Source organism: Erinaceus europaeus, chromosome 9, assembly GCF_950295315.1.
Source record: "Erinaceus europaeus chromosome 9, mEriEur2.1, whole genome shotgun sequence".
NCBI classification, from domain to species: Eukaryota; Metazoa; Chordata; class Mammalia; order Eulipotyphla; family Erinaceidae; genus Erinaceus; species Erinaceus europaeus.
Genome location: NC_080170.1, coordinates 124220787 through 124241637, shown reverse-complemented (window position 1 = coordinate 124241637; position 20851 = coordinate 124220787). Strand labels below are relative to the sequence as shown.

At 49.8% G+C, this 20851-nt stretch overlaps 1 protein-coding gene across 5 annotated transcripts in view; it reads left to right on the top strand.

The window, feature by feature from the left end:
- The first annotated feature begins 3724 nt into the window (after positions 1 to 3724).
- The window catches only part of ERG (ETS transcription factor ERG), a 245049-nt gene continuing 227922 nt past the window's right edge, over positions 3725 to 20851 (top strand). For 4 of the 5 annotated variants that reach the window (XM_060198718.1, XM_060198716.1, XM_060198713.1 and 1 more), the window contains exon 1: positions 4560 to 5075. The gene's annotated coding sequence lies outside the window, so the exon portion shown is untranslated. Of the gene's footprint in view, positions 3807 to 4559; positions 5076 to 20851 lie in introns of those variants that run through there. The other variant, XM_060198715.1, reaches the window with a different exon arrangement.

Here is a 20851-nt window from a genome sequence, read left to right as displayed (position 1 = left end):
GAGGGGAAGACAGAGAAGGGGAGAGAAAGACAGACACCTGCAGACCTGCTTCACCGCCTGTGAAGCGACTCCCCTGCAGGTGGGGAGCCCGGGGGCTCAAACCGGGATCCTTAAGCCGGTCGTTGCGCTTTGTGCCGCCTGTGTTTAACCCGCTGCGATACTGCCCGGCCCCCACACACAGTATTTTTAACACTGGTCTATATTAAAATACCCAGCACTAGCTAGGAGGGCGCTGGGAAAACCGGTCAATGTAGTGGTGAAAATCAGAAGGGTGCGTGTGTGTGTGTGTGTGTGTGTGTGTGTGTGTGTGTGTGTGTGTGTGTGCGTGTGCGTGTGTGTGTGTGCGTGTGTGTGTGCACCATGTGTGAGAGGTGTCTGTGTCATGGGGTGGGCTGAGAATGCTGCTCTGCTCTGAAAGCAGCTCCCCAAAAGGCAACAGAAGGGGATGGTGCTTAGCCAAATCAAGGAAATAGGTGAAAGACAACAGTTGGAAGGTCTCACTCATATATGAAATGCAAAGTATTAAATGACATGAACTTAAAAAAAAAAGACAGCAAAATAAACAACCTATCTGTTAGACTGTGTGAGAACTCTGGTGGTTTTCTTTGGGAGGTGGGAGACAGGGAACACGGAGCTGTGGTGTTGGGTGCGGTGCAGAAGTCTATCTTGTCATTTCCTAATCTCATCAACCACTATTAATCACCATGAAAACAAAACAGCTTGGGGAAAAAAAAAATGTGAAAACAGTCCCTTACATGTTAAGGACTCCCTTGGGGTGAGTTTGGAGAACAGTTGACTAGGAGGAATATTTCAAAACACAGCCACATTTCTGGGATCTGGATATTCAGAGAATAGTTAGAGAGAGAGGAAAAAAGCAAACAAAAGGAACCCAAAGCAAAACAAAACTAACACGACGCAATTCTCACTCGGGCGGGCAGGGGCGAGGCAGGTGGAATGCTTTTTTGGAAACATGTGACATGGTGACTTCTGTGTGGAGAGGATAGAAAGGACCAATTGCTTCTGCCAACGATTCTCTCACAGGCTGTAGGCAAGGGCCACATGTGCATCTTCTGTTTTAATTTTTAAAAATGTTTGATTTTATTCATCCATTTATTTAGAATAGCAGCAGAAAGAATTTGAGAGGGAAGGGAGAAAAGAGGGGGGGAGAGAAAGAGAAACACCTGTAGCTCTGCTTCGCCACTTGTAAAGCATCTCCCCCTTGCAGGTGGAAGTTGGGGGCTTGAACCTGTGTCCTTGCACATTGGAATATGTGTGCTCAAGCAGGTGTGCCGCCACCCCACCTTGCTTGCTTCCATTTTTTGACTGAGCACAGAAATGCCCAGCTCTGGCACATGGTGGGATTGAACTGGGAACTTCTGGGGCCTCAGACATGAAAGTCTGTGCTTTACTGCTGCTATTATCCACACGCGCCTTTTAACACTTTTCCTACCCTTCCTCCCTCCCTTCCTTCCTTCCTTCCTTCCTTCCTTCCTTCCTTCCTCCCTTCCTTCCTCCCTTCCTTCCCTTTCCCTTTCTCTCTCTCTCTCTCTCTCTCTCTCTCTGACTCCAGGGTTATTGCTGGGGCTTCTACTTCTTCTTCTTCTAGCGTTTGCCCTTCTTCCGTAGCCAGTCAACAGCGTCAGGTTGAGCCTGATGTCTGCTTGTTGCTGGCTTTGAAAGTGACTGGGATCCATGTGGATTCAGTTGGCTAGGAAGGATCGTCAGTTTCCCCAATGAATGGGGACTCACGGGATGTTCTACTACGAATCCACTGCTCCTGGCGACCTCCTCCTCCTCCTCCTTTTTTCCCTTTGTTTTATTGGATAGGACAGAGAAAATTTTAGAGGGGAGGGGAAGATAGAGGGTGGAACTGAAAGACAGACACCTGCAGACCTGCTTCACCGCTTGTGAAGCGATGCCTCTGCCAGTGTGGAGCCGGGGGCTCGAATCTGGATCCTTGTGCAGGTCCTTGCACTTCGTACTGTGTGCTATGGGCCGACACTCCCTCTGCTTTGTTTTATACCTTAACTTCAGAAAGAAACAGCTGGAAGCTTGCCAGAAAAGTATTCCTTCCTCACTATTTATTTGCCTTGGTATTTTCCTCTGGGCTACCTTTGAGGAGGTGGGTCACAGGCCACAGAGCATGGAGTGCCTGTTTTTTTTTTAAATTTAAATCTTATTTTATTAGTGATTTAATATTGATTTACAAAAATCAAAAGATAAAAGGGGTATAATGTGTCCCCAGCCCCTCCATTGGAAAATTCAGAGGTTCTCCCAAGGTCACAGATAGGGGTTACATATAATATATATATTTTTTTAAACTCTTGAAATTCTTTTATTATCTTTATTTATTGGATAAAGACAGTCAAAGATCAAGAGGGTAGGGGGATATAGAGAGGGGGAGAGAGAGACATCTGCAGCCCTGCGTCACCACTCTTGAAACTTCCTCCCCTGCAGGTGGGGTGGGGACCAGGGGCTTAAATCCAGAACCTTGTGCACTGTAATGTGTGTGCTTAACCAGGTGCACCACTGCCTGCCCCCCCCCCCCCATATATCCATTTTTTCCCCTGTGGTCCTGCCTTCTCTTCCTTTCTAAGTCACATCTACACCTCTTACTACTTCCTAGTGTCCCTCCTTTTTCCCCCTGTTCTCTCTCTGGGTCCTGATGGAATTAGAGTTCAGAGCCCTCTGGTCACCTTCCCCTGACATTTCTCCCCCTCTGGAAGCAGGGACCCAAATTCTTTATGGGGAGCAGAAGGTGGGAGGTCTGGCTTCTGTAATTGCTTCTCTGCTGGACATGGGTGTTGGCAGGTGGGTCCACACCCCCAGCCTGTCTCTGTCTCTCCCTGGTGGGCTAGAACAGAGTGCCTCTCTAAGAACTTTCCTCAGCATACATTCGCTGTGCCACTGAACCAAAATGTTCCAGGGTGGCCTGCCAGGAAAGATTCTCAAAGCCCTGTACCTTTGTTGGCATCTCCAGGGTTAAAGAGACTCTCAGAACTCATAGGTCCTGGGGAAGGAAGGAAGGCAGTTTCTCAACTCAGCTGCCTAGACCAATTTTATTATTTTTTTTTTCTCTTGGCAAACAGGAAATGGAGACTTGAAACCCCCCCCCCTTTATTTTTCCAATCTGGAAAGTGTGTGGGAGGGGGTCTCTCATACTGGCTCTGCTTCCTAGTGACCCCGCACCTGACCCAGACTTGGGGGTCTCTCTGAGTTTCTTTCTTTTTCTCACTTTTCCCCCCATTATTTGGCAGACTTTTTGGAATGTCTGGGAGCGAAGGGCTTTGCTTCATGGAGCAGAATCCTGAAGCAAGAAAAAGAGAAAGTTATAGACTAAACCACAGAAATGTAAACAGTCTGAGGCTAAAATAACTGCAGTTTCATTGAAAACACTCCCAGTTCACAATCAGACTTCTGTGTGTGCTGAGGTCAATAAAACTGCATGTTAATAGCGACCAATTAATAGATTATGTTCCAGGCCTTAAAAGTGGAGGGGTTTTAATTATTATTTTTCAAATTAAAGGAGCTCTTATTCCCTCTCTTCCCTGGGGGTGGGGGTGTCCGGGCTAGGGGTGTGGGGGTGGGTGGGTGGGGGGAAGGCTTCGATTTCTTTTCAGGCTGTTTTGCTGAAATGCTTGGCTGTTAAAAGCTGGGAGAGGGAGGGACAGGAGCCGTTTTCACTCAGTGGGAAGAGGAGAGGAGAGGAAAGAGGGCTGGAGAGGGTCCCAGATGGGTTCCTGGAGGTCTCCCAGGGAAGGTAGTGAGGGTGCTCACGGGACCCCAGAGAAGGCGGCCGCTGGCAGGTAAGCGTCAGGTGGGCACCCAGGGGTGCTGGCTGGACAGGCCGAGGCGCCCAGCTCAGCCTTGGGGGCAACTGTCACTGTGTCCTGGGCATCTGGGAGACCTCACTCTGCTCATCTTGCACTGGGCCCCCCACCTCAGCCCCTGCTCCATCCCTGGGTTCTAGGGCTGCTCAGGTAGTGACTGGGGTCTCTTGGAAGCCGGGTTCCAGGCACCCAGTCCCTTCTTCAATACTCTGGGGGTGTCGCCTGGCTTCCCATCTGCATCCTGGGCGCTCAGGTCACTGTCGGCTTGTGTGACTTTTCTCAGTCTTCTGCAGGGAGGGCCTAGGCAGGGGTGGGGAGCACCCCGGGATGGCTGTCCCCTCCCTCGGTCGCTGCTGGGCTCCAGGAACCTTGTCTGTGCTGGGCACTCAGATCCACCCCACTCTCTGGCCGCTCCTCCTCCTCCCCCTTCGCCTCCCTCCCCTTCCCCCTCTTTCTCCTCCTCCTTCCCCTCCGCCTCTCCATCCTTTCCCTCCTTCTCTCTGTTCTCCCCTTCCCCTCCTTAATCGCCCCCTCCCCTCCCCCTCCTTATCCTCTCCCTCCTCCTCCCGCTCCTCCCCCTTCGCCCCCCACACGGTGCCGCGCCCCCACCCTCCTCCGCCTACTCAGGGAGTTTGCAGCTGAGTCCTCACGCTCGGCGGCCGGCTGGTCCAGGGCGCAAAGCCACCACAGCGGGTCCGAGGGTCGAGCGCTGCTCCGCGGAAGCGCACCCAGGATGGGGCGCACCCCTACATTCCAGGCACCCAGGGACCAGGCGCACCAACCCGGTGCAACCCGCTTCTAAGAGCGCACCCCCAAATCCAGGTGCCACCAGTCAGGACGCCCCCACTTGCAGGAGCGCACCCCTACTAAGGCACGCAGGGACTGGGGTTCACCCCATATCCATATCCAGGGGCGCACCCGCCTCTCCAGGAGCGCAAGGACCGGGAGGTGCACCCCACTTCCAGGAGCGCTCAACCACCAACTGGAGCCACTCCTACAGCTCCCCCCCCCCCGTCCCACCCTGTGCACCTGGCTCTCCCTGGCCCCCACCCCGCCCCCAGTACACCCCCAGACCCCCCCCCAGGCTTGTGGGGCGGCACAGCAGCCATTGGCGCGAGGCTCCCAGAGGCCAGCGCCCACACCATGGGCTGAACCCCGCAGCGCTGGGGGAAGTCGGTGCGCAGGGTAGGACGCATCTCCGGGCACCTACACGAGGGGACACACGTGCTGGACACGCCTTCCCTGGTAAGTCAAGCGCCAGCTGGCCTGAGGGGCATCGGGGACCTGGCGTGGCGATTGGGGACACGGGACAGAGTGGTGACCCCCACTCCCCAGTACTGCGCCCCAAGAGACACGCCAAAAGGTGGAGAGATGCAGGCAGGCGCCCCCAAAGTAGCGCACACTGGGTGGGCTGGGGTGAGGGCTGAGTTGGGGACCCCTCTGGAGTTCCCCATAGGTGTGGGCTTGGCTGTCACCTTGATCGGTCCCAGAACCCCACCCCATCCCAGTTTGAGGCTGGGGACCCCCTGGCACACCCCCTCCCATAAGCTTCCCGTTTGCCACCGCAGTTGGAAAATCCGGAAAGTTTAAAAATGCAGTCCGGTTGGCTTTTATTTTTGTTTCCCTCCCTTCTTTACTTTGTTGGTTTCTGTCTGAAATCTGTCATCTGTCCTGCTGTTATTGTCAGAGCCACCTCGGTATTTTTAAGCCAAGGGGCCTGTTATTAAGAGTCGGTCAGTAAAGACTGACAGCAGTTCAGTGCGGAAGTCTCTCGTCTCTCTCTCTCTCCATCTCTCTTCCCTCTCTCTCTCCATCTCTCTCTCTCCCCTATTAAAGGAACACGTTCTCTGTACAAGCCACAGTCCACCTGCTTCCGAACTTCAGAAAACTTTGATTAGTATGAATCTAAAAAAAAAAAAAAAAAAAAAGGAGAATTGCTGGCAGAAGACATAGGGCTGGTCTGTCAGTAGGGCCTGATTCTGGAGTGTGACTTTCAGTTCTCTGCAGGGTCGCCTCCAGTCCCAGACCTGCTGGCCTCCCCTCTCCACCTTAGCCTCCCCCCAAATGTCACATTGCCAGGTTAACCCTTCCTCTGCTGGGACAGGCTCCAGGAGTGCACATAACTTGGAACCAAATAGATCAACGCAGCCAGAGGCAGATGGTGTATTAGAATCCGGCTTCAGAAAGCAGGGCAGTAGGTAAAGTCCCGTGGTTCTAAAGCAAGTGCCAATTATGGTTTGGGTAATCCCAACTTTGACTGGAATCCATGAAAGTTTCTGGAAGTTATTCCCAGCTAGCAAGTGGGGTACATACATTATTTTTTTGAGATGTTTGCTCTATAGTAGGTGGTGGTAAGGAGAATTTCCATTTCTGCTCTCTCCTAAGCCCTTTATGAGGACTTTGTTTTATTTTTGAAAGTTCAGGGTAAGGTGATGAGGGCTTATTTGCATGGATGGATTGTTTCATGAGGAGGTCTTAGTGATTTCATCTCACCTGCCTGCTTGGAGAAAAGTTTGGAAAAGTACATTTACCCTCTTGAACGGGAGATGGAACTAGACTGCACGTGCATAGAATCCCCCGCCCCACCCCACACACTGGTCTTGCGTTTTGTGTCTCCGTCCAGGAAGAATCTTGTTGAATCTCGGATCTCATACCGTCAGACTGTCTGATCTTTTATCCATGGGGATGAGACTCAGGTCCTAGTGGAATGCCAGCTACAGAAGTAAATAAAATAAAATAAAATAAAATAAAATAGAAGCATCTCTGAAACTCATCCCAACTTAGTTTTAACTTGTATGTGCAGTACATGGACTGGTATCTCATGCTCTAAGTAGGTAGCTGAATGATGTCCCCTCTTTTTTTATTTACGTATTTATTTTTTACTGTGCAATTTATAAATAAGTTTAAAACATGTAGTGTTTTTTAAATTTTTTATTAGTGATTTAATATTAATTTACTAGATTATAAAATAGTATAAAAGAGGCATAATCCCACACCGTTCCCACCACCAGACTTCTGTGTCCCCACCCCCTCCATTGCAAACTGCAGTAGTTCTCCATAGGCCATCTATCTCTCCCTCTCCCCCTTTATGTAAATATCTCTATATATCTATTTTCTTGTCCATTTTTTCCTATGGTCCTGCCTTCATTTCTTTCTATTCTAAGTCACACTTACTTCTTTTTTTGTTTTTTTCTCCTCTCTCTGAGATAAGAGAAACTGCACCTGACTTCCTCTGGTGTTTTCCAGATTCTCTTCCCTTTCAGTGATGGTATTAAAAAAAAAAATTCCTGGTGACAGATGCTTCTGGTCCTGATGAAATTGGGGTTCAGAGCCCTCTGGTCATCTTCCCCTGACATTTCTTCCCCTCTGGGAGTCTGGACCAAAACTTGTTTATGGGGAACAGAAGGTGGGAGTTCTAGCATCTGTCACTGCTTCTCCACTGGACATGGGCATCGGCAGGTGGATCCACACCCCCAGCCTGTTTCTATCTTTCCCTCATGGCTCCTTTTATTCTTAAAGTTAACATTAGCTCTGAGTTTTTCCTTGTTAGCCATCGTTCACAGCCACAGCAGAAATAATAAAGGGAGGGGGCCCCTTTCTGCACCAGGCAGAGGAACCAGTGTCTTTAAATTCTTTCCTCAGTAGGAGCAAAAACAGCAGCAGCTCATAGGACGTGGAGAGCTGAGAGACATTGCCACGTTGCATGACTGTCAGGGCAGCTCTGAGTCCACAGACCTCCTTTCTGGACGTTCTTGCGAGTCACTTTATGCTTCTTATGAGGCTTCTGGGGTCTGGGGAGCAAGCCATGTCTAAGGTGGCTTCAACTAGGACCCAGATATCATGAGTGGAACCACAGCTTCTAATGCTCTGGGCTGCTTTCAGCAGCACTTGGGACTCAGTCTCTCAATGCAAGTGCCATTAGGCCTCCCTCCCTCCCTCCCTCCCTCCCTCCCTCCCTCCCTCCCTCCCTCCCTTCCTTCCCTCCTTCCTTCCTTCGCCATTGTCCCCCATGCAGACGTTCCCAGGAGAAGGAGAACACCCCAAACCTTCCTCCCCCAGACTACAAGAATAAAGGAACTTTTCCCCTGGGAATAACCCTCTCAAGTACCCTGGGTGCTATGACCCAGACCTTCCTTTTGAACCCACAAGAACTCCAGGACCTGCTTTGGCAGACAAACCTCTCGGATGCCATGAAGGTCTCCTAACATCTCGGGCACCGTTTCTGACAGTTCTGATACTAGGTGGCAACCATGAGAGTTGGAAAGTCAGGGTAGTCGATGGAGAAGCCCGCCCTCAATACCTTACTGGCTACTTCTCTGCCTTGCTAGGCTGCTCAGTGTTGTGAGGGTTGGCACTTAATTCCTAGGGCCAAAATTCCTTCTTTGTACAAGTCTCTATGCCAGCACCTGAATGTATTGATTCAAAGCCATCATTCTGTGGATAAACAGCGTAGCATATAGGAGAGGAGGGATGGGTCCGGGTGGTAGCACACCTCGTTAAAGACACAAAGTACTAAGCACAAGAGCCTGCACAAGGATCCGGGTTTGAGTCCAGGCTCCCCACCTGCAGGGGGGGTCACTTCACAAGCAGTGAAGCAGGTCTGAAGGTGTCTCTCTTTCTCTCCCCCTCTCTGTCTCCCCTCCCCTCTCAATTTCTCTCTGTCCCATCCAATAAAACACAAAGAGGGCAAAACATGTCCACTGGGAGCAGTGAATTCATAATGCCGGCACTGAGCCCCAGCAATAATCCTGGAGGCAACGAGAAAAAAAAAAAAAAAAAGGACCCAAAGCCTCTTGGTTTGTAACAGTGCAAATCTAGTGACCTAAAATTACTTTGCTAAATTTATGTGCAAGCGTAAAACGGAGACAGCACCAAGAAATTAAAGGGCGGGTCAAAAAACACAGCACTGGGTCTGCGTTTCAGATTTTAGAAAAAAGTTCCTCTATTTCAAGAACGACGTGTCATGATCCGATGACCCAGGGAAACCGTAAACTGGGTGCAGAGGGTCAGGCTGTCAGTGTCCCGGACTCCACGTGTGTCCTGAAGTCGCTGCAAGAGAAGTGTGGGTCCGTGGAGTTCCCTCCTGTGCGTGAGGCCCAGAGCAGCCTGTAAGTGTGTTCCAAACAGGCCTTCTGAATCAAACAGTCGCTTTTTAATTGTAACCCTAGAGAACTAGATGCCAGAGCTGACTGGTCGGAAGTCTCAAGGTTTTCGAAAGCCAAATCTGTCCCTGCCTTCTCTGAAAACGTACACTGGCATTTCGAACTGTTGCAGTAGGAATGGACTCGGCACACAAGCTGTTGAGAGTCTCATCCAGGATCCATTTCAGGAGAGGCCTGAGTTCAGTGGTTATTCTCAGGGGCTGGAATATATATTTGCCGGGCAGTTGGAGTTCACTCTCCTTCCAATTTCTTTCAAAAAGGCAGCAGCCCCTTTGGTCCACTTGAGGAAGAGTTTTGCAAAGTGTCGTAGCCCTCACTTTTTTTTTTTTTCCCCTCCTCCAGGGTTATTGCTGGGCTCGGTGCCTGTACCATGAATCCACCGCTCCTGGAGGCCATTTTTATCCCCCTTTTGTTGCCCTTGTTGTAGCTTCGTTGTGGTTATTATTATTGCCCTTGTTGACACAATTCGTTGTTGGATAGGACAGAGAGAAATGGAGAGAGGAGGGGAAGACAGAGAAGGGGAGAGAAAGACAGACACCTGCAGACCTGCTTCACCGCCTGGGAAGCGACTCCCCTGCAGGTGGGGAGCCAGGGGCTTGAACCGGGATCCTTACGCCGGTCCTTGTGCTTTGCGCCACATGCGCTTAACCCGCTGCGCCACCGCCCGACCCCCTAGCCCTCACTTCTGAGTGTAGGCCCTGGTAAGGAGGGTGCACAGGAGCGAAGCCGCTTTGGGGCTGTCTGAGCAGAGTGGCTCTCTCTGCTCTCTGTGGGAAGATGTGTGTCCTCTGACAGGAGTGGAAATGACAGGGTGAATGGTTCTACAGGCTTCTGCTAGTGTAGCTCCAGCTGCAAGTGAAAGACTAAACTGGGCTGGGCAGTTCTTTGTGCCTGAGCTTGGAGCGGGACTTTTGAGTGGCAAGGTTGAGGGAGTCTGAGCCTTGTATAGCCACAGAGAGCTGCACGTAAGGGCTTCACAGTGTGCTGTGCCTGTCATGGGTCATCTGTGTGCTGTGCCTGTCACGGGTCATCTGTGTGCTGTGCCTGTCATGGGTCATCTGTGTGCTGTGCCTGTCACGGGTCATCTGTGTGCTGTGTCTGTCAGAGGTCATCTGTGTGCTGTGCCTGTCAGAGGTCATCTGTGTGCTGTGTCTGTCATGGGTCATCTGTGTGCCGTGCCTGTCAGAGGTCGTCTGTGTGCCGTGCCTGTCAGAGGTCGTCTGTGTGCTGTGCCTGTCATGGCTTATCTGTGTGCTGTGCCTGTCAGAGGTCATCTGTGGGCTGTGCCTGTCATGGGTCATCTGTGTGTGCTGTGCCTGTCACAGGTTAGCTGTGTGTTCTACCCTTCAGTCTCCTGCGTGGTAGCTATCCAGAGTCTCTCTGTGCCAGCTAAGCTCCCCACTGCCTTCACGCATGGACGGATTCTACAGGGCTGTGGAAATGCTTTTCCTTCTTTCTGTGCCTCTAAGATTTGGATTTCTGTTAGACCTCAGAATCTGTAGGGTTTCTAAGAAGAGATTGAAGGGGGCTGTTAGGAGAAGCCTAGGCATAGAACACAGAAAGAGAGAGGGAGAGGGAGAGGGAGGAAGGGATGGAGGGAGAGGGAGAGGGAGAGGGAGGAAGGGATAGAGGGAGAGGGAGAGGGAGGAAGGGATGGAGGGAGAGGGAGAGGGAGAGGGAGGAAGGGATGGAGGGAGAGGGAGAGGGAGGGAGGGATGGAGGGAGAGGGAGAGGGAGGAAGGGATGGAGGGAGAGGGAGAGGGAGAGGGAGAAAGGGGACACATTAGAACACCAGGAGTGATCAAGGTGGGTTCCAAGATGCCTGGGACCCTTAGTCAACCCTTATGTGCTAGGGAAACAAAATGTTTGGGAGCAGAAACCTCTCACGCTTAACAGCCTTTCAGAAAGCTTTGCAATTCGATGCATTAGAAAGCTGAGGTTTCTTCATTAGGGAGCAGGGGCAGACTTGTAGGGGAGAAGTCTGTGGGTCTCTGGTCTCTGGTTCAGAAACTGCTAAGAAGCTCTCACCAAGCTGCCAGCTGACTGCCCATCTGGGCCTCTCATTGCACAGAATGTAGACTTGTCTTGTGCAGGTCTCTCTCTCTCTCTCTCTCTCTCTCTCTCTCACTTTTGGGGCACACAGTGCAACAAGAAAATAGAAGATGTGATAAGCCAAAACAAGTGGGTTCCTTAGTGCTGAAAAGTCCCTTCTTGTCAGTTTGAGCTCGGTAGTAAAATCTATTTCAGGAACAGGATCTGAACATGGAATAAATGACAGCAAAGCTTACATCTAGGGAACAGAGTCTTACCTGGAGAAGCCATGTAGATCACCTTAATAGCAGTGTCGATTTCCAGATCTAAAGCCCCATTCAAATATCCCCAGCTCCTCCCCCAGCTCCACAGCCTTGACCAGAGCAGGCGGTCACTGGTGTTGCTTCCCGTGTCACAGTGATTGTTATTAAAGTACAGTCACATCATTTCTACAGTGGTTTGTGGTTATATTTCCTAGTGGGATTTGATTTATGTTTTCATTTTTCCATGACTTGTAGATGTAAGTTGTAACAGAAGACCCCACAAAAGCCAGCTCTCCACACTATTTGCAAGGCTGGGCTATGTCAGTCATACCACCTCATAAGTCTGTGTAACTCTAAGAGCTTCCTGGAAGCAGGGAACATCTGTGTGAGCATGTGAAGACTGCATCTGGGAAGCTGGACGGTGACACACTGTTAAGACTGTAGGACCCAGGTTCAGGCCCCTGGTCCCCATCTGCAGGGGGGAAGCTTCAGGAGTGGTGAAGCAGGGCTGCAGGTGTCTCTCCATTTCTCCTTCGCTCTCTCTTCTACTGTCTTCCCCTTTTTTCTTTTTATCTCCATAAGGAAAAAAAATGAATTGGCTGCCAGGGGTGGTGAAGTTGTGATACAGAGAGAGAGAGAGAGAGAGAGAGAGAGAGAGAGAGAGGGAGTTTGTATGTATTTGTGACCACATATAACATCAACGTACATTTTTTTTTTTTCTTTGCAAAACCTGAGCACTGAAGCATGCTAAGAGGTAAGGGATGAAAGGTTCTGCTGTGTGCTGTGGCAAAGGATCTTTTATTATTTTATTTTTTTCCTTTCTATTATTCTTCATAGGACAGAGAGATATTGAGAGGGGAAGGGAGATAGAGAGGGAGAGAGAGAGAGAGAATACAGACACCTGCACCCCTGCTTCACCACTTGTGAATCAGTTCCTCTGCAGGTGGGGAGCCTGGGGCTTGAACCCAAGCCTCTCAGCCTAGTAATATGTGTGCTTAACCTGGTGTACCACCACCTGGCCCCCATTATTTAAAAAAAGATATTATTTATTTATTTACTGGATGGAGACAGAGAGAACTTAAGAGGATTAAGGGGGGATATAAAGAAAGATGTGATTGTCGGAGAAATGCAAATAAAGACAACACTGAGATCCCACTTCACTCCTGTGAGAATGTCATTCATCACAAAAGGCAGCAGCAAATTCTGGAGAGGTTGTGAGGTCAAAGGAAGGAACCTGCACTGCTGGTGGGTATGTCAGTGGGTCCAGACACTGTGGAGAGCAGTTTGGAGACTCTCAGAAGGCTAGAAGTGGACCTGCCCTGTGACCCTGCAACTCCTCTCCTGGAGGATAGAGCCTAAGGAATCAAATACACTCATCCAAAAAGATCTGTGTACACCTGTGTTCATAACAGCACAATTTGTAATAGCCAGAATAGTCAACTGTAAAACATTAATCCCCCAATAAAGAAATAAAAAAATAGAAATAAAAATGGACAAAGAGAGACACCTGCAGCCCAGCCCTGCTTTACCACCTGTGAAGCTTCCCCCTGAAGCTGAGGACTGGGGGCTTGAACCCTGATTCTTGCACACTGCAATGTGTATGCTCAGCTGGGTTCCCCACCACCCACTCCTGTTGGCCTCAGATATTTGGCAGTGGGGACACACACACGCACGCACGCACGCACGCACGCATGCACACACACACACACACACACACACACACGCAATCTGGAATGGAAGCAAACCTTTCAGTCAGAGTTGACTGAGCTCGTAATAAGGAGAGTACAGTCTTGTGAGAAACAGGGACGGGGACAGGGATGGGGATGGGGGCTGCTAGACATGCACATGCCAGCAAGTGAGGGGCACACCTGGAACCTGAACAGGAAAGGCCAGAACATTCCCGTGTGGACCTCACCTGTCCCCTGGCCTCAGCCCAGCCACTGAGACCTGCCAGAATGATTTGATTTCAGTTTATTGGTTAGGTGGCACATGAACCCCAGCCCTTGCCACTCTGGGCAGCTTACAGCTTGTATCCCACATGCTGTGTTTTGGGGGTCACTGCCCTTGGGTGGAGATGAGCACGTGGGAGGACAGAGAGGCAGAAACGGCTCTGGGATCAGATTTAACCAGCGAACGAAGGCTCAGGGCTCAGCAGAGGGAGGAGGGAAGCCTTTCTGCGGTAGCCCACAGATTGGTGTGAACAAGAGTGCACAGGCCACCGGGTCCCGCCCTTGGGGTTCATGTTATTACTTTCTATCCTTCCTTTTATTAGTGACTTAATATTGATTTACAGAATTACAGGGTAACAGGGGGACAACTCCACACCATTTCTACCACCAGAGCTCTGAATCTCCAGTTTCTCCACTGGAAGCTACAGTGGGTCTCCTAAGATTGCAGATAAGAGTTAACTATTATTTCTACAACTGTCTGTCTAGATTTGTATGTATTTGCCCATTTAAATGTTTTTGTATTGCCTTTACTTATTTATTGGATACAGACAGCCAGAAATCGAGAGGGAAGAGGGAGATAGAGAGGGGAAATAGAGAGTGCAACACTGCTTCACCACTCGCAAAGCTTCCCTCCTGCAGGTGGGGACTGGGAGTCCTTGCACACTGTAACATGTGTGCTCAACCAGGTGCACCACCACCTGGCCCCCTGCCTGTTTTTTTTTAAGGTCCCATCTCTCCCTTTCCAAGTCACAATTATACCTGTAACTGCATCCAAGTGTCCCTCCCTTTTTCCTCCTTTTTCTCCAGGTCCTGATGGAGTTAGAGTTCAGAGCGATCTGGTCATCCACCCTTAACATTTCTCCCCATCTGGGAGTATGGGTTGAAATCCTTTTTGGGGTGCAGAAGGTGGGAGTTCTGACTTCCGTCATTGCTTCTCTGCTGGACATGAGTGTCGGCAGGTGGATCCGCACCCCCAGCCTGTGTCTGTCTTTCCCTAGTGGGGCAGGGCTCTGGGGAGGGGAGGTTCCGGGACACGTTGGTGAGGCCGTTTGCCCAGGGAGGTCAGGTTGGCGTCATGATAGTTTCCACAACTTGGTTCACCATCTATTCTCCAACAGATGCCATGCAAAATGTATGGGGAATCCCTCAAACCTTGCCTTCTGGGTGGTGAAATCTGGAAAAGAGTGAGTGGGTGCATAAGCCTTGGAGTCTAGAAAGGAAGTTAAAGGCGCATGTATGTTTGTGTGTGTGTGTGTGTATATATATATATATATATATATATATATATATATATATATACATGACATGTGGGGAAACAGATCACATATATATAGGACATACGAGGAAACAGATCACATATATATAGGACATTCAAGGAAACAGATCACATATATATATAGGACATGTGAGGAAACAGACCACATATATATAGGACATGCGAGGAAACAGATCACATATATATATATAGGACATGCGAGGAAACAGATCACATATATATATATAGGACATGCGAGGAAACAGATCACATATATATAGGACATTCAAGGAAACAGATCACATATATATAGGACATGCGAGGAAACAGATCACATATATATAGGATATGTGAAGCCGGGCACGGAGTACATGCTCACCACCAGCCTGGACGTGTGCACCGACTTCTGCTCTGTTAGGAGCTGTGGGCATGACTGCTTGTTCTAGTCCAAACTGTCCCATGTGTCCAGTTCCTGACAACAGATGCCATGACAACACGGTCCAGGGACAAAGCTCACCAGCAGGGACACTGGTGGAGGGCCCTGGCGCTGAATCTGGGAGCTGTGCTAGGTGCTGGGTGCTGGGCCCCGGGCAGGTCTTGCTTTGAAGTCTGACAGTCAGCTTCTAGTCTGCACCTGCCACCTTCCTGGGGGAGGACAGAGCTAGTCTGCAGTCTTAGTTGTATTTGGGAAGGGGAGGGGGTGCACATTAGGACTTTTGAAGCTTCTCACTAGGAGGCCCACCCCGTGGTGTGAATCTGAGAACGTGTGAGGAGTAAGTGGTCCAGACACAGAACTCTGCCGCGTGCGCCTGATCGAATACACATGTGCTCAGCACCCGGGAGGAACTCAAGTCCTGGCCCAGCGAGAACCTGGGCTACTGGAGGGGTGGGGGTTGGGGAACCCCCTCCTTTCCTGTCCAATCTCTTCTCTAGTCCCTTGTACCCAGGGGGACTCTTCCAGTTGTATTTATTTATTGCAACTATAATTTTCTTTTCTTTTCTCTCTCCTACTGCCTCCAGGGTTGTCTCTGGGACCTGGTGCCTGCCCCATGATTCCACTGCTCCTGGTGGCCATTTATTTTTCCTTTTATTTGATAGGACAGAGAGAAATTGAGAGGGGAGAGGGAGGTAAAGAGGAAAAAGAGAGGGGGCCAGGTGGTGGTGTACCTGGTTAAGCATACATAGTACTAAGTGCAAGGACCCACGCAAGGATCCTGGTGGAGTCCCTTGGCTCCCCACCTGCGGGGGGGGGGGGGGTGCTTCACAAGCAGTGAAATAAGTCTGCAGGTGCCTATCTCTCTCTCTCCCTCTTTATCTCTCCCTTTTGCCTCAATTTCGCTCTGTCCTGTCCAATAAAACGGAAAAAATGGGGGACTGGGTGGTAGTGCACCCAGGGGTAGGTAGCATAATGGTGATGCAAAGAGACTCTCATGCCTGAGGCTCCAAAGTTCCAGGTTCAGTCCTCCACACCACCGTAAGTCAGGGCTGAGTAGTGCTCTGGTAAAAAAACTAAAAAAAAAAAAAAAAGAGTCAGGCGGTAGCACAGCGGGTTAAGTGCACATGGCTCAAGGTGCAGGGACCGGCGGGAGGATCCTGGTTCGAGCCCCCGGCTCCCCACCTGCAAAGGGGAGTCGCTTCATAGGTGGTGAAGCAGGTCTGCAGGTGTCTGTCTTTCTCTCCCCCTCTCTGTCTTCCTCCATTTCACTCCATTTCTCTCGGTCCTATCCAACAACAATGACAGCAATAACAACAATAGTAATTACAACAACAATAAACAACAAGGACAAAAAAAATAGGGAAAAATGGCCTCCAGAAGCAGTAGATTCATAATGCTGGCACCCAACCCCAGAAAGAAGCCTGGAGGCAAAGAGAGGGTGGGGGGAGAGGTTGAGTGTGCTTGCTATAATGTGCAGGGATCAAGCCTCCAGCCCCCACCTTTAGGGGAGAAGCTTCATGAGTGATGAAGCAGGGCTTCAGGTGTCTGTCTCTCTCCCTCTCCATCTCTCCCTTCCCTCCCTCAATGTCTCTATTCAATAAATAAATAAAATATTTAAAGAGAGACAGAGACACAGAGAGAGAGGGAGAGAGAGACCTGCAGCACTGTTTCACCTCTGTTGAAGCTTTCCCCCTGCAGGTGGGGACCAGGGGCTTGAACCTGAGTCCTTGTGCGCTGTAATGTGTGCGCTTAACCAGGTGCACCACCTGACCCTGGTATTATATATATATAATACCGGTAATATATATATATATATATATATATATTCATTTATTTCTGAGAGAACCAGAATATTACTCTCACACACGCAGTGCTGGGGAATCGAACTTGTGACCTCATGCTTCCAAGTCTAGTGCTCTAGCCTCTGTGCCCCCTCCCAGGCCTCCAGAGTGATAATTTGGGTGGGTGGATTTAGCTCAGGGAGTGAGTCCTGAGTTGAGTCTTTGCCGTCTCTGCATAGGCAGCCCCCACCCCCATCTTGGGGGCTATGTCCCCGTCCCCTCCTCCCCATTGTCACCATCTGCCAGTTCACCTGCTGCAGACACGCACGGGACCTGGAGGCCACAGCCTGAGAGACGAATGGCATCAGGCTGCAGATGCAAAGTGAGCTTAGCTTGGACGCTCCCTCCTTCCCAGGGCCTGTCCTGTCTGGTTCTCATGCAAATGTGTGTCCAGGAATTGAGGGCAGACTCCAGTGGGTTAGCTCCAGGCGGGCAGGTGTTTCTGCCTTGGCCTTGGTCACCGAGAGCTGGGGGTGCTGCTGTGGTTCCCCCCCCCCCCCCAGTCTTTGCAAGATAGCTGGGGTCTCTGGCAGACTTCCAGAGTCCTGGAAAAGGCTGAAGCCTCCCCTCTGTCTGGGATTTTCAGGACAAAAATATGTCCTGCTTTCTGTCTGTTCTCTGCAAACTGGCCTTTGAGATGGAGGTAGAGCGGCGCCTCGCCTCCGTGAGCAGCATCCTCTGGTTCTGAGACTGTGGCTGAAGTGACTTCATTCCTCTCTCTCTCTCTCTCTGTCTCTGTCTCTCTGGAAGGTCAGCGGTACCCCCACAGGGTCCCCTGCTGGAAACATGGGCTCCCTCTTTCACAAAGGAGGACTCAGTTTGAGCCCAGCTTTTGATCCCAGCAATGGCAGTGGTAACACACAGAATAGTCTTCCTCTCAGTGACCACACAGGGCTGGGCCCCAGGCCTCAGTCACGGCCTTGCGCCCTGCACCTCCCTGTGAGGAGACCTGAGAGAAGAGATTGAGGAGAAGAGATGGGGAGACAGTGTCTCTACGGGGCATGGGACTTACACGGCCCTGGTCCCACAGGCCCCAGCTTCGACTCCCAACACCACGTGTGCTAGAGCTAAGCAGTGCTCTGGTCTCGCGGCCTCTCCCTCTCCTGCTCTCAGAAATAAAATTTAAATAAAGATTTTTGTGGTATTTACAAAGAAAGAAAAGGAAAGAAAAAAGGGAAGGGGAAGAAAGGAAGAAATAAAATAAAGAAGAGAGGGAAGAGGAGTAGAGAGAAGAGGAGGAGAAGCTCTGTGAGTGGTGACAGTGCTGCCGGTGCATGCCTCTTCATCTCTCAGTTCCTCTCTGTCTCTCTTTAATTTAAAAAAAAATATCTTTATTTATTGGGTAGAGACAGAAATCGAGAGAAAAGGGGGCAGTAGAAAGGCAGAGAGACAGACTCCTGCAGCCCTGCTTCCCCACTCACAAAGCTTTCCCCCCTGCAGATGGGGACTGGGGGCTCGAACCCAGGTCCTTGTGCATTGTCACATGTGTGCTCAACCATCACCGAGCCCTGATTCTCTCTGTCTCCATCCAAAATAAATCAGTAAAAATTATTTTAAAGGAATAGCAAAGCATCTCTCTGTGGAGGCTAAAGGTTTGTACCTTTCTTGGAAGAAGCAAACTTTGGAACGGGCTAAGGCCAGGAAGAAATTGTTGCCTTGGATGTGTATAAGGAATCTGCAAATGTCTCAAGAAATCTTTTTTTTTTTTTTTTTTAAAACAAGTATTTTTAGAGGGCTGGGCAATAATAGCACAGTGGATTAAGTGGACATGGTGCAAAATGCAGGGAATGACTGGCATAATGATCCCAGTTCGAGCCCCCGGCTCCCCAACTGCAGGGGGGGTCATTTCACAGGCGGTGAAGCAGGTCTGCAGGTGTCTGTCTTTCTCTCCCCCTCTCTGTCTTCCCCTCCTCTCTCCATTTCTCTCTGTCCTACCCAACCGCAACAACAGCAATGGCAACAATAACAATAACAACAACAACAAGGGCAACAAAATGGGAAAAACGGCCTCCAGGAGCAGTGGATTCATAGTGCAGGCACCGAGCCCCAGCAACAACCCTGGAGGCAAATAAATAAATAAATAAGAAAAAACTATTTTTATTTGTTTATTAACGAGAGGGCTAAGAAGAAAGAGAGAAAGAACCAGACATCGCTCTGGTCCATGTGCTGCTGGGGATCCAACTCAGGACCTCATGCTTGAGAGTCCAGTACTTTATCCACTGCGCCACCTCCTGGACCATCCAAGAAATTCTTTATTTATGGATGGAGAAAAACAGACTGCTGGTTTGTTCCTCTTTTTTTTTTTTTTTTTTTTTACCATCAGGGTCATTCCTGGGGTTCGATGCCTGCATGGCTCCATCGTTCCCAGTGATAATTCTTTTTCTTGATAGAAATTGAGAGACAGCGAGATATAAAGAGACAGAGACAGCAGAGAGAGGGAGAGAGGAGAGACACTTGTAGCTCTTTCTCACTACATATGAAGCTTCCCTCCTGTAGGTGAGGACCAGGGGCTTGAACCCCGTCCTTGCGCATGGTACCTGGTGAATCACCACATGCGTCTGTTGCCAGCCTGTTTTTAAAATTTATTTTATTATATTTATCTATTGACTAGAGACACCCAGATATCAGGATGGAAGAGGAAGAGAGACAGAGAGACACCTTCAGCCCTGCTTCTCCGCTGATGAAGCTTCCCCTCTGCAGGTGCGGACTGGGGGCTTGAACCCAGGTCCTTTGCACATTGTGACACACGCGTTCCACCAGGTCTGCTATCACCTGGCTTTGCCGATTGCTGTGTCTGAAACAAGCTCCCTTTGTGCCGGAGTGTTCATTCCTCGTTTAGTTCTTTTTTCTTTTAATTTGTTATTGGTGATTTAATAGTGATGAACAAGCCTGTAAGATCACTGGGGGACAATTCCATACATTTCCCACCACTGGAGTTCTGTGTCTCATCCCCTCCATTGGTAGCTTCCCTATTCTGTTTTTTAAATCTTTCTTTTTAAAAAAATATTTATTTATTCCCTTTTGTTGCCTTTGTTGTTTTATTGTTGTTGTAATTGATATCGTTGTTGTTGGATAGGACAGAGAGAAATGGAGAGAGGAGGGGAAGACAGAGAGGAGGAGAGAAAGACAGACACCTGCAGACCTGCTTCGCCACCTGTGAAGCGACTCCCCTGCAGGTCGGGGAGCCGGGGGCTCGAACCGGGATTTTTGTTCCTTGTGCTTTGTGCCACGTGTACTTAACCCGCTGCACCACTGCCTGACTCCCTGGAAGCTTCCCTGTTCTTTATCCCTCTGGGAGTCTGGACCAGAATTCTTTATGGGGAGCAGAAGGTGGGAGGTCTGGCTTCTGTCATGGCTTCTCCATTGGACATGGGCGTTGGCAGGTGGATTCCCCACCCCTGGCCTGTCTCTCTTTCCCTTGTGGCTCCTTCAGTTCTTTCCTTCCTTACAGCTTGGCTTCTCTTTGGTTCTGCGCTTGACTCCTCTTGGCTTCTGAAACAGGAGGTGTCTGCGTGTGCTGTTGGTTCTTGAGTAAAACAGGACAAACTTCTTGCTCCCTGGAAACAATTTTGAGGAGCTCTGTTATCGACTGGGAAATGTTCCGACTGGGCATTCGTTCACAGGCTGCTGAGCACAGATGTGTCACATATGGAGAAGTAAAGCCTTTGTGACTTAGGCACCCTTAGTTTATTTCTATTTGATTTTGAGACAGACAAAGAGGGAGACAGAGACTAGAACTCTGCTCTGGCAAGAGCAGTCTTGGGTATCAGACTCAGGGCCACACACATGCAAGGCCTCTCTACTCGACCCCTCGAATCACAACCCCGGGTACTGGCTCTTTCTTTCTCTCTTTCTTTCTTTCTTTCATTTTTTCTTTTTATAAAGTTTTTTTAATGTTTATTTATTCCCTTTTGTTGCCCTTGTTGTTTTATTGTTGTAGTTATTATTGTTGTTGTTATTGATGTCGTCGTTGTTGGATAGGACAGAGAGAAATGGAGAGAGGAGGGGAAGACAGAGAGGGGGAGAGAAAGACAGACACCTGCAGACCTGCTTCACCGCCTGTGAAGCGACTCCCCTGCAGGTG